At 42.6% G+C, this 12,658-nt stretch overlaps 2 long non-coding RNA genes across 2 annotated transcripts in view; one reads left to right on the top strand and one right to left on the bottom strand.

Annotated features, from left to right (window-relative positions):
• LOC117089484 overlaps positions 1-7,472 on the top strand; it is a 216,061-nt gene extending 208,589 nt beyond the window's left edge. Inside the window, exons 3-4 of the long non-coding RNA XR_004439630.1 lie at positions 2,782-2,896; positions 6,889-7,472. This is a non-coding gene — a long non-coding RNA (uncharacterized LOC117089484). The remainder of the gene's footprint in view (positions 1-2,781; positions 2,897-6,888) is intronic.
• LOC117089485 overlaps positions 1-12,658 on the bottom strand; it is a 195,562-nt gene that overhangs the window by 33,296 nt on the left and 149,608 nt on the right. The gene's annotated exons all lie outside the window — the stretch shown is intronic.

Genomic DNA, 12,658 nt, shown 5'->3' with positions numbered 1-12,658 from the left:
ATTTAATTTAATAATAATAATAATAGCATCAGAATTCTTGATGTATACTTAGCAAAGTACCCAGGTCATATTGGGTGCTGAGAAGGTATTCATTAAATGAATATTCATCAACAAGTTGACCTGTTTTTTACTGAACCCAGTGGAATCTGCTAAGCTAACCATCATGAGAAATAGTGCAGGAGGTATAGGGTTCATTTTAGATCTTTAGATTTTTATGGCTGATTCATTCATTCATTTGTGGAATGAAATTATTTAAAATGAAAAAAAAAACTTCTAGAATGTTAGTCTCCTTACAAAAGATTTTTAAGGACATTATTCTCAATTCTTTCCCCCAGAGCCCTATGAAGCAAATAATATGTACCCCTCCCCCTGCCACCCCACTTTACGGATGAGAAAACTAAGGCCTGGAGAGATTGAAGCAACTCAGTTAGGTTCACATATCCAGTAAATGATAGAACAAGAACTTGAACATAAACCTACTAATGCCAAGTCTTCTACATGTTCTGCTCCATTATAGCTTCTCTGATTCAGAGGAAGAGGACTGTGACTTCTAAGTTTCCTTTGCAATGTAGATGTTTTAAAAATATGCTTTTTGTAAAAACATAAAATGTATTACTCAATATCAATGCAAGTCTTCAGCCTAGAATCCAGACTGTTAAGTGTGCAGCAGCACAGCGTACTTTGAAAGAGGCCTCATAAAAACACAAACTTGAAATTGTCTCTAAGGATTTTAGCTAAGTAGACTGAATCTAGTGGGGAAAATAAAATCTTTTCCCAGAGCTTTGCAGAAGTGGAAAGTGAAAGATTGAGAGCTTGTGAGAAATAACAGATACTTTAAAAAATGTTGAATCAAAATAGAAGAATGGTAGAACTAGAAGGATTTTTTAAATGAATAAATAAAAATGGTACAACATTTAGAATATTTTTTAGAATCATATAATTTTAGGACTGAAAGGGACCAGCAAAAGCATCTAAGGCTCTCCTTTTGTAAAAAGAAACAACATTTTGAGTCACAACCAGGACCAGCTATATAATTAGTGCAAAATGAAATTGTGGGGCCCCTTGTTTACAAAAAAAAAAAAATACTCAGATTTCAAGATGATGATAGTACATCATTCAACCAAGGGTGGAACCCTCATAAGTGCAGGGCCCTATGTGACTACACAGTTCACACACCAATGAAGCCAGCCTTGGTCACAATATTATTAACACCAGCATTTTATATTTGCATGTCACTTGACAGCTTACCTAGCATTTTCACAGGTAATCTAATTTGAGTTTTATAATAGCTCAGTAGAGTAGAGCAAGAATTGTTTTCATTGTTAAACATGTCCACACAAGAATACATTTATCAACCATGACATTCTGGTTGACTAAAATGACCCCACGCCCCTTGCACCATTTATGTTTTGCATCGTGGTATTAGCAGTTTCTATTAGAATAAAAGGGAAGCAGTTAAGTTAATTGGCTCATGGATAGTCATTCAACAAACTCTTTAGCATCTGCCATGTGCGGAGTACTTTGGTAAGCATTTCAGACATTGAATTGCAATTTTGCAATAACTTAGTGAAGAAGGTGAATTACCATGTCCAATGTTCTGATAAGCACGCTAAAAATCAGAGACGCCAGTTAGAGTTAGACAGTCAAGGTCGCAGATTAGCTACAGAAATAATTAGGATTAGCATGTAGGTCCCCAGACTATTCTGTGATGCTCTTTTAAAAAGTATTAACATCTCTAAAATGAGATAAAATGTGAAATTAATTTGTCTGCCAAGGAAATTAAAGCCAAATCAAAGAATAAATGACTATTCTCCCTTTTCTACCTCTCCTTCTGCTACAGTTTCTAGCTTAGAAAATAAGAAATATAAATATGAAAATTTCATACATTTTAGGAGACTGCCTTGTAATTGAATTAAAAGTAAATTAATTTACCTGAGCCTTGTCCTCGAGGCCAAGACACTGATTGCTCATTGAATATGCATGTGCTCACCCACTTCACCACTGCCTTGCAAGTCAGTCGAAGCCATATGACTCTTTCTGGCCAGTGGACTATAAACAAAAGTAACGAGGTATCATTTCCAGGCTGAGGGAGTGAGAAGCTCCTTTATAATTCTTTGGCTGTATCTTTCCTAAACTCAATGATCTTAGGAGCCATGTGTTAAGCTACTGGAATCACAAGATAAAAGCATATTGGCTCCCTGAACCACCACCTGGAAAGGAGTTTCCCTGGAGAGTCACGAGACTTGGCAAAGAACTTTATGTAACCAAAATAAATCTTCATGTGAAAGTCACTGCAATCTGGGAGTGTGTTACTGCAGCGTAACTTAACATCACCCTGACTACTAGACTCATACCTACAATATTTTTCTCCTTCTGTTTTGGTTCTTCCCTGCCTTTTGACCTTCAGTGACTGTAAATAACATCCATAAAAGCTTTCAAAGCCCTGCCTTAAGCTGCTTTTTGTTTCTCCTGAAACCTCCAACAGCCCTGCCAGACTGCTATTTTCAAAGGCTGAGGCCTCAAGTCTGATTTTACATCAAAGACATGCAAGTATGACCCAAAAGATGAAAAAACTTAAGAACATCCAAGAGTCAGGGGCTTCGCTAATCACTGGGCTTTGCTAATATAAACAAATTTAGGAAAACAGGTGATGAGCACTGAAATGATAAGCAGATGATTGTCCATCTTACTAACCCAGATAGTTGTTTTCAGGAAAATTTTAAACGGGAAAATGTTTCAGCTACTTGTATTTTGTTTTGTTTTATTTTGTTTGTTTTTTAGCCAGAACAGCGAAGGAAAAACTGAGAACCACCCTGCATGACCATATATCTCACATTTAAATAGCAATTTAAACAGTTATTTTTGAAAACAAGATGACATGAGGTGTGATTATCACGTAAGTAATGAAACTGACTTATCCCAAAAACATATAGACAGCATGGGTTTTCATAAGGAAAGTGATCCTTTTCAGAGGCTGAGAACTCTGGTCAAAGAAGTTCCTCCAAATAGTTAGCATCTATGATAAGTGCTGTCGCTCCTGGATCTGTGTATTAATTGTAGCAAATTTGGGGTGGTGTCTTAGCTCAGGCTGCTGTAGCCAAATACCACAGACTGGGTGACTTAAACAACACTTATTTTTTCACAGTTCTGGAGGCTGGAAGTCCATGATCAGGGTGCTGGAAGTCCATGATCTGGGAGCCAGCATGATCAGGTTCTGGTGAGGGCTCCCTTCTTGGTTTGTAGATGGCTGCCATCATGCTGTGTACTCACATGACCCCTTCTTTGTGTGTGCATGGAGACAGAGAACAAATAAGCTCTCTTGTGTCTCTTCTTGCAAAGGCACTAATCCCATCATAAGGATTCCACCCTCATGACCTCATCTAAGCTTAATTACTTCCCAGAAGTCCCATCTCCAAATATCACATTGGGGGTTAGGGCTTCAACATAAGAATCATGAATTTGGGGTGGAGAGAGGGGCACTGTTGAGTCCGTAGCAGGTGGGAAACATGGACTTAAGGATCAGAATTGCCTCTTGCTAGCAAAACCTTCCCAAGACCAAGTAAGCTCACTTCCATGAGCAGACAGAGGCTCCTGAAATAACACAGGTGAAAGGTAAGTGGTCCTGAATTGGGATGATGACAGTAAAAGAGGAGATGGGTTTGAGATGGAATATTCATGGCTTGTGGACAAAGTGAAAAACGTTTAGCATGACCACCCAGGTTGGAAGCCTGGTGCCTGGGAGAAGGTTGGTGCCTGGCTAGACAGCCAGGAGAAAGAAGCAGTTTGGGCAGAAGGAGGAAAAGGACTTTGGCAACATGCCCACCTTGGGATCATCTTGAGTTTGTGTGGGAATGTTCCAATGTAAGGGAAATATAGAAATGCCACTTGCAAGGAAGACTGCGGCCAGGTGTGATAATTTATGCTTGTAATCCCAACACTTTGGGAGGCCGAGGCAGGAAGATCACTTGAGCCTAGGAGTTCGAGACCAGCCTGGGCAGCATAGAGAGACCTCATCTCTATTTAAAAAAAAAATAATTCCAGCCTGGGCGACAGAGCGAGACTCCTTCTCAAAAAAATAAATAAATAAATAAAAGAATTTTAAAAAATTAAAAAAGAAAAATATAGAGAAAAAGAAGACGGTGTCAGCCAGGCTTGGGGAAGATGGGTAGAAATAGAGTCTGCACATGACTAATTTCATGAGTGGTCGCTTCACCACTCAGCTAAAATTCCCTATGGGTGGACAAAATTCTTATATCAGCAATGATTTCTGGGCATTAAAACTTTGTGATACTTATAACAACTAGATGCTTGCAGCCACAGTTGGCTAATTGCCCTTCCATGGCAAAGACAGCTGGAGCAGAACTTCTTTACAGCATCACTTGGACACACAATTACTAATGACCGTAATTTTTCCACGTACACTGAGTACCCAGGCAAGAAAATGTACCTGTGGGAGGATTAGGGGAAATACACTGGAAACTTGGCCCAAAAAAGAAGGAAAATAGAAGGAAAGAAGTAAGAGGTACAAGCAAGAGGCTATAACTAGATTTCTGAAAGAAGTAAGAAAGAGGGGAAAACAGAAGTGAATCAACAATGGTTGAACTCTTTCCTTGTTCCAGGGCAAGTGCTGAAAAGACAGTCCCTCAACTCTGTCTAGTGGAGAAAAAGTCTAGTCCAGAAATGAGTGCAAGAAGGCCTGCTGGTTCTGCCAGGCCAGTGGCTCACGCCTGTAATCCCAGCACCTTGGGAGGCTGAGGCGGGTGGATCACCTGAGGTCAGGAGTTCAAGAGCAGCCTGGCTAACATGGTGAAACCTCGTCTCTACTAAAAATACAAAAATTAGCTGGGCATGGTGGTATACACCTGTAATCCCTGATACTAGGGTGGCTGAGGCAGCAGAATCGTTTGACTCCAGGAGGTGGAGACTGCAGTGAACTGAGATCATGCCATTGCACTACAGCCTGGGTGACAGAGTGAGACTCTGCAAAAAAAAAAAAAAAAAAAAGCAAAGACATCCTGGTTCTTACAGGAGAGGGAAGCATGTTTTATTGGGGGCACACCCCATTTAGATGAGCATTACAGGAGTCCATTTTTAGGTGAAAACTGAGGCTCCAAATAGTTAAATGAGTTGCCTGAGGAAACACAATGTGATCACTAGGGCTTTATTGGTTGCATGTGACAGAAGCCAAGTTCAAACAAGTTCAAGAATAACAGAAACCAAAAAAAAAAAAAAAAAAAAAGTGGCTCATATGATAAAAAACTACAGCATGCAGAGGTTAATCCAGCTCCTTTCCTGGACCCAGGTGCCCCATCTGTGCCCTGTCTTTAATGTGGCTTTGTTCTGTGTTGCTGCACCTTCTGGAAGCCTTCCCTCCATTGAGAGGAAAGATAGCCCCACAAGCCACAGGCTGCCATGGTTCTTCCACCTTGCAGCTCAAGGCATCCCCAGAGGAATCCTGATTGGCTCCGCTTGATTGCATTGGACCAATGAGCACAACAGGTGGAATCAGAATTGTGAACTCCGATCACATACCTGCTGCTGTGGCGAGGCAAGTGCAGCAGCCGCATGATTGATATCCCCACCAGAATCACCCACAGTAGGGAGGAATATTTCTACAAAGAAGTATATGGGCACCATCCCCTTAGAAAGGGGACAAACACAATCCATGTCCTCTATTCACATTTTAGAAATTTGCAGAGTTGAGCTGCAAACCCAGACTGCATTCTGAAGTTTGTGTCTTTCTACCTTGCAAAGTGCCTCTCCCACGTACCTCTGACAAATGAGAACAGAAAGAAGATTTAATGGCAGTGCAAATGAAAGGAAAGGCAGAAATCATTCTGGGAGGCCAAAACACCAAAGAAGAAATAAGAAGAGGAAGCAAGAGAAGCAGGATGAGAGAGGCTGTGGGAAAAAAATAAAACCAGGGTTGGGAAAAAAGCACCAAGGCCTATCCTGCAGCCTTCAATCCCTCCTCTGGAATCCCTGCCAGAAGCTGTTGGTGTTTTTCAGAAAGCTTTTTCCCTTCCTCCTTGTTAAGAAGCTGAGAGCCAAATGCCCCATTAATCTTTCAAAAGGCCACTTTGGCTTCTTGGGGCAGAGCCATGCACATTTTGCTTGCCTCCCTCATGTTCATTTTCCTTCCCCAAAGCAGGGGGACTTGGCAGGCCAACCCAGCTACCCTTTTATTATTATAGGGACCACAGGCTGTTACCACTGTGGTGTAGTCTTACCTGGGAAGATAGTGGTCATCCCTACACCTCAAGGATTCTCCTCCCATCTGTTTAGTTAGGCTCCACTTGACCACATTCTATTTCTCAGGCCCATTTGCAGTGTGAGAAACTCAGTAAACAAAAATAAACCCAGATCTCCATGTGCCACCACCCCATTGGGCAGCTGCTGTACACCTGGTACAATGCAGGGTGTAGTTGAGGATACTAGGAAGTTCTTTCTCCTAGCCGAGCTACAGTTGGGGTGAGTAGGCGAAAAAGAGACAAACAGACTAAAGAGTAACATGGCACAACAGTGTTGTAACCAAAACAAACAAAATAATGTAAGACATGTCACTTAAGAGACTCTTTTGTCTTCCTGAGAGCCTTTCATGAGCCAAGTCCTGCACTTGGCCGTGAGGGCATAGGGTCGAATCAGATGTGGACTGTTGGTAGGGACACATGTCTTCCCCACATCACGGGGAATTTTCCCTATGATGTTTCCTCCATGTGCAAGGAGTTCTGCTAATGGGAAAAAGCTGGCATCTCTTCACCCCTTTACTCCCAGAGACTGAGTGATAGGTGAATGGTCCATTTGGAATAAGTGATGTGTGAATAGTCCACTTGCATAGACTGTAACGGGACACGCTTATCTCAGCTCCACGTGTTTTGTTCTTTGCAGCTGCTTTGCCAGTGGAGAAGTCTACTGTTGTGAGCTGAATTGTGTCTCCTCCTCCCCTGCAAATTTCTAAGCTCAGTATTAATCCCCCATGTGACTTAACATGTAACTGTATTTGGAGAAAGGGCCTTTAAAGGAGTAAATAAGGTTAAATAAGGTCATTGGAATAGGCTTTAGCCTAATATAAGTGGTGTCCTTATAAGAAGAGATTAGGATACAGACACATGCAGAGGGAAGACCACATAAAGATACAAACAGAAGAAGATGACCATCTACAAGCTAAGCAGAGAGGCTTCCGAAGAAACCACCTGTGGTGACACCTTGACGCTAGACTTTTAGCCTCTGGAATTGTAAGAACAGAAAACTTTGTTGTTTAAGCCACACAGTCTGCGGTATTTATGATGGCCACCCTAGAAAAATAATAATATACCTACTGTAGCTGGAGTTGGAACCTATGCCCAGATAAACCTTTAAGACTTGGCTGAGCAGGTCTGCCTCCAACTCCATCCCTCACTACCCCTACACTCTTCACGGGGATCTCTGCTTCAGTCCAGTGTTGTCTGGATTAAGTTAATAATAAAGCTAAGAGTTTGGCCTCCATCTGTCTTTCTTTTTGTCTTATTTCTTATTTTGTTCAGTTTTTGGGTGAAGAAGTAGGGATACTTCTTACTGGCTTCCTTGAAAATTCCAGATTAGACTATAGCAGTCAGAAGAAAAGTTATGGCAGTAGCAAATAACGGCCAAATCTCAGTGGCTTAACAAGGCAGCACCTGATTCCTTGCTCACATTCTGTTATCAGTCCATCATGGTGGAACTTAGATCCTACCCATCCAACACAACTCGGCAGGGGACTCTGCTCTCCCCAGCCACTCAGGCACTCAGAGGCAGTCTCATGACAAGGATCCATGACTGCTGTGGCAGCAGGAACAGGAGATGGTGAATTGCACACTTGCTCTGAAGCCTCTCCCTAGAAATGACACGCATCACTTCCCATCGTATTTCATTGGCCAAGTAAGTTATATGATCACTGCTAGCATCAAAACGGTAGGAAACTGTCTTCTTATTCTATGTCCAAAAGGAGGAGATCTGGGAATAATTGTGAACATCTCAAATGACCACCACATGCCTGAGAAAGTGACAGCTTAGAGAAGGAGAATGAGTAATTGCCCAAAGACTGTCATTCTTATGTGAGGAAATTGCCCTATTTGTGGATGTGCATGACCCACCTGAAGGTGCTCAGATAAGCAAGTTGCTCCCCTAAGGAGTGAGGCCTCGGAAATGATGACCTCTGCTCCTGCTCACTCAGTAAACAAATATTTGTTAAGCACCTGTGAACATGCCAGGCACTGTTTGAACCCTGCAGGGCATGGGGTATCCCTGACCTCCCATCACCTTAATGCCAGCAGAATTCCCTAATCATTGTGACAACAAAAAATCTTCAAAGATTTTCAGCCTAACGTAGGGTAGAATTATGGCAAAAATATCTGTTTTTGTTGTTGACATTTCATTTTTCATGATAGGAAAAAAATGCTATTTTGGGGTGGGGGGCAGGAAGAAACATTCATTTTATAGCAAGTTAGATGAAAAAGCATTTGGGGACAAAGGAAAAGCAATAGGTTTCCACCTTGATGATCCAAAAGTGAGTCATGACAGGCTCAAGAATGATCATCATCAGAGTTCTTAGGAACCTCAGAAAAACAGGTACAAATCCCTGATTTTTTAGGCAAACAACAGGGACCTGATGATTGCAGAGACTATTTTTTTTTTTTTTTTTATGGGCATAGGGTAGGCATATATATTTATGGGATACATGAGATATTTTAATACAGGCATACAATGCATAATAACCACATCAGGGTAAATAGGTATCCATCACCGAAAGCCTTTATCATTTCATTCCAATTATTCTTTTTGTTATTTTTAAAATGTACGATAAATTATTGTTGATTGTAATCACCCTGTTGTACTATCAGATACAAAATCTTACTTATTTTATCTAACTATATTTTTGTACCCATTAATCATCTCTTTTGTTTCCCCACCACCGCCCCGACTACCCTTCCCAGCCTCTGGTAACCATCATTCTACTCTTTACAGAGACTTTTTTTTTTTTTTTTAATTTTATCAGGGCTTCAGATAGAGAAAGAAAAATCATCTTTCCTCTTCTTCACTGTGCAAATCACAACATCCTCTGTCTTAAGCAGCTCTGGCCACTATAGCAAAAATACCATAGACTGAGTGGCTTATAAAAAAACCAGAAATTTATTTCTCACTGTCGTGGAGGCTGGAAGTCCAAGACCAAGGTGCTAGCATGGTTGAGTTCTGGTGAGAGCCCTCTTCTTGGTTGCAAAAGGGTACTTCTATGTTCTCACATGGTGGAAAGAAGGCAAGACAATTAGTTCTCTGGGACCTCTTTTGAAAGGGCACTAATCCCTTTCATGACGGATCCTCATGACCTAATCACTTCCCAAAGGCCCAGCTTAATACCATCACAATGGGGGTTTAGATTTAAACATATGAATTTCAGGAGAACACGAACATTCCTTCCATTGCATCCATTCTCCAACACAGACTCCCACAACTCATACTGCACCTACTACTAAATCCACTACTTTGAATTTGGATAGGTGCTGGCAGGAGGGATTGAGGGGGAGCGGAGTGCTAAAAGGGAGCATAAGGAAGAGGGAAACTGAGACAGTCAGTACTTGCAGAGCAGGCACTTCTCTTTTAGATGTGGAAATTCAAGCCACTGAAAAAACAATTAGAAGGGACCTGTAGAACAGCGGACTTCTGGGCTGAGCCAAGCACAGATTGTATACAATCAGACAATATGGAAAGCACCTGGCAGTCACTGTGGAGGAGGATCTCTGATGTAAATACCAAGCAGTAGCATTATTACTGTTAATATTTATAGTGTAGTTTCTAAAACCAGCAGCCAAAGAATTGAGCGGAACTATTTGAGAACGAAGGCAGGAAATCAACTTGTAAGCATCATCAAAACTTTGTCGGTTTCCTCTTCCTCTTTTAGGCTGACAACATGGTTTTTGAAAGGATGAGAAAGCACTTAGTCTGAGCGGTTAGGTACTGCAGATGTTAGATCAGCTGCTCCAAGATTTCAGTTGAGACTTGCAAATTTGTTTCATCTAAATTTCTTAAGCTAGTTTCAAGCCTTGGTCCCTGAGGCAGAATCGAAAGCTATAAAAATAACTCCCGGTACAACTCCCAGGCTGGAAGACAGATGCTGCAGGCAGAAGCGATTTCCATAGTTAGAACTGCTTCACTTTGGAGTGCCCCAGAATTTCCGAAAATGATTAAGGAGATCTGAGGGACCACAGAGATTCAGCAGGAGCAGTTTTTTCATTTCCCTGAAGTATGTTTTGGGTATGTTGGTGGATGATGGGAAGGGTTTGTGGGATAGTTGCCAATGGCAGCCGGAAGCAAGGCGCCAGCTCCCAAGTCAGTGCTGCCTAGTGTGAGAACACCTCATGGCTCCCTTCTGCACGGACCGGCCTGGGGTTGAGTGGACAGGTGACTGGGAAACACCACAAGTCCCTCTGCCCTGCCCTGCGAGCAGTCACACACCTGCAACTTAGGAAAGAAGTCCAGTAAGTGTTTTCATGTTCCTTGGAGTGATGAGTGTTCATGTCCCATGTGCAGCTGTAATCTACAAGCATGTCAAGTGGTATGTGTGTGTGTGTATGTGTGTGTGTGTTGTGATGGGAGAGATAGCTTCTATCATCTGAGAGCATTTTGTTCCAACTTCGGCCTTACTTTGTCCTTGTGTCAAAATGTATTGTCTAAGATCCCAAAACACCACCTGGTGAAGATTTATCCCCTAACCTTGGGGACCTTCTGAAAAGTAGCATATCAGTAATTTGCAGAAAATATTGTGAGCCCTTGATCCAAAGAGAGCAGAAGTCCGACTCCTTCGTTGTCACCTAGCCTCTCTCTCCTCCAGTAGCTTGCTGCCCATCCACTGATGATGCTCACCTGCAGGACTCAGCCCACCCAATTTCTGCCTGGATCTTGTACCGGGGTGTGCGTACCCCCGGCAGGATTGCTTCCCCCTGGGGTCTGTGCTGAGGTACAGGATCACCAGACTTATCTAGGGCAAATGAAAGAAGTACAGCCAGGCAGGATCTGAACTGTATTGACCAGGGAAGTGAAAGTCAAAACTGTAGAAGTGGTTCCAAGCATCAAGTTTGGTGAAGGATGAGGTGAGATGCCAACAGCAAGATGCATCAGCAGAGCAGAAGGAAGACGGAAGCAGAACCCAAGGCAGCTTGAGGCAAGTTGACCAGAAGAGAGGACATGAAATGGATGGAGGTGTCAGAGGTCCATTTCTACTTGACAAATCCTCAAGGAGGTAGGAGGGAGCGGGTGGCTGGTAAACCAATTCCTTCCACAAGCAGCTGCATCAACAGCCTCCATCCTGCCCCTTGTGGGGTTTGGAGTTCAATCAGGCTCCCAGTCCCAGAACTCGGGGGCATGACTGTGGACTGTTTCAGCTCCCATGAAGACCCTCCGACTCTCCTGGCTGCCAAGTAGATCGAGGACTTTTCTGCTGGAAGCATGCTCTGATATTCAAATCTTAGCTCTCCCAGTGCCTAAGTGGACCCAGGCCATAGGATGGTCTTCTGTCTAAACATTCCCTCTAATTGTGAGCCTTTGCACTTAGTGTCCAGCAACTCCAGCCAGCCTCAACAGGGCCCTCCTGTGATACTCAACTCCCCTATTCCCTGGGGACTGGATTCTGCATTTGATGACCTGACTTCTGGGACATGTCTTTCTGTATAATTTCAGGTTGAGAGTCTTTGGCTCTATCTCAATGACTCCTGAGTAAATGGCAAGAATTTCCTGCAACTGTTCCTCACTCTTCTGTTGGGCAGCTTCCAGAATGGGATAAAATCATTATATAGTCATCTGCAAGGCCTGAGTATCCTCTCAGGCTGGCTTTTAATTAGTAACCCCACCCATGCTGGATTTATTGAGTAGATTTTTTCCCCATTCTCCTCCATCCGCATGTTGCTGAAAGTTTTGGATGCTTTGGGTCCAAGCCCATCCAGGTGAAGTAATTTACAACCTACTTTCATCAACTTCGTTTTGTAAGCACAGGCTCCAAGCCTCCTGAGAGCTATATGTTTTTAATATTTCACAGATAGTAGAATGAGTAAAGTTCTAGCTGTCTGGGGTTTTCTTCTTTGCAAAATCCAGCTATCCCCATTGTAGATTGTGGAGAGAGTATCAAGTTCGTTTAAATTTTAAGCAGTATCCACATGCTAGCACCTGGAGAGTTTGCCAGTAACTACAACTGAGAGAGTCCACACAAGGAGAACTTCCCAGCAGCTACTCTCTGCCTTAAAATGTATAGCCATCCTAGAAGGTTCATTATTCTACCTCCTTACTCAACGAGCCATTTCCCAGGGCTCAGGAATCTATAGGAGGGTTAACACTCACTCCCTAAATCCAAAGAGCCCTATGGGAATCTCAAAAGGGGAAAACAGTCCATGGAATAAGGCAGGTATGTATCTGCTTCTGGCCTGTGTGTGTGGAGGATGGCAGTAGGCCCTGAATTTACCTTCCTATGATGGACACCCCTTAGGTTCTTATGGTTCATAAATCCATACAATCCATTGTGGAAGAGTTTGAGGAATGGGTTGATGGAATAACTCCAACTGTAAACTTGCCTCTCTCTCTGCTCACTCAATTATGTAGAAATAGACTATCAGCCAACCTCAACTGTTCAGAATATGACCCCAAACCAAGGACTACC

The sequence above is a fragment of the Trachypithecus francoisi genome, unplaced genomic scaffold, assembly GCF_009764315.1.
Source record: "Trachypithecus francoisi isolate TF-2019V2 unplaced genomic scaffold, Tfra_2.0 Lachesis_group11, whole genome shotgun sequence".
NCBI lineage: Eukaryota > Metazoa > Chordata > Mammalia > Primates > Cercopithecidae > Trachypithecus > Trachypithecus francoisi.
This window is presented reverse-complemented; position numbering and strand designations above follow the sequence as displayed.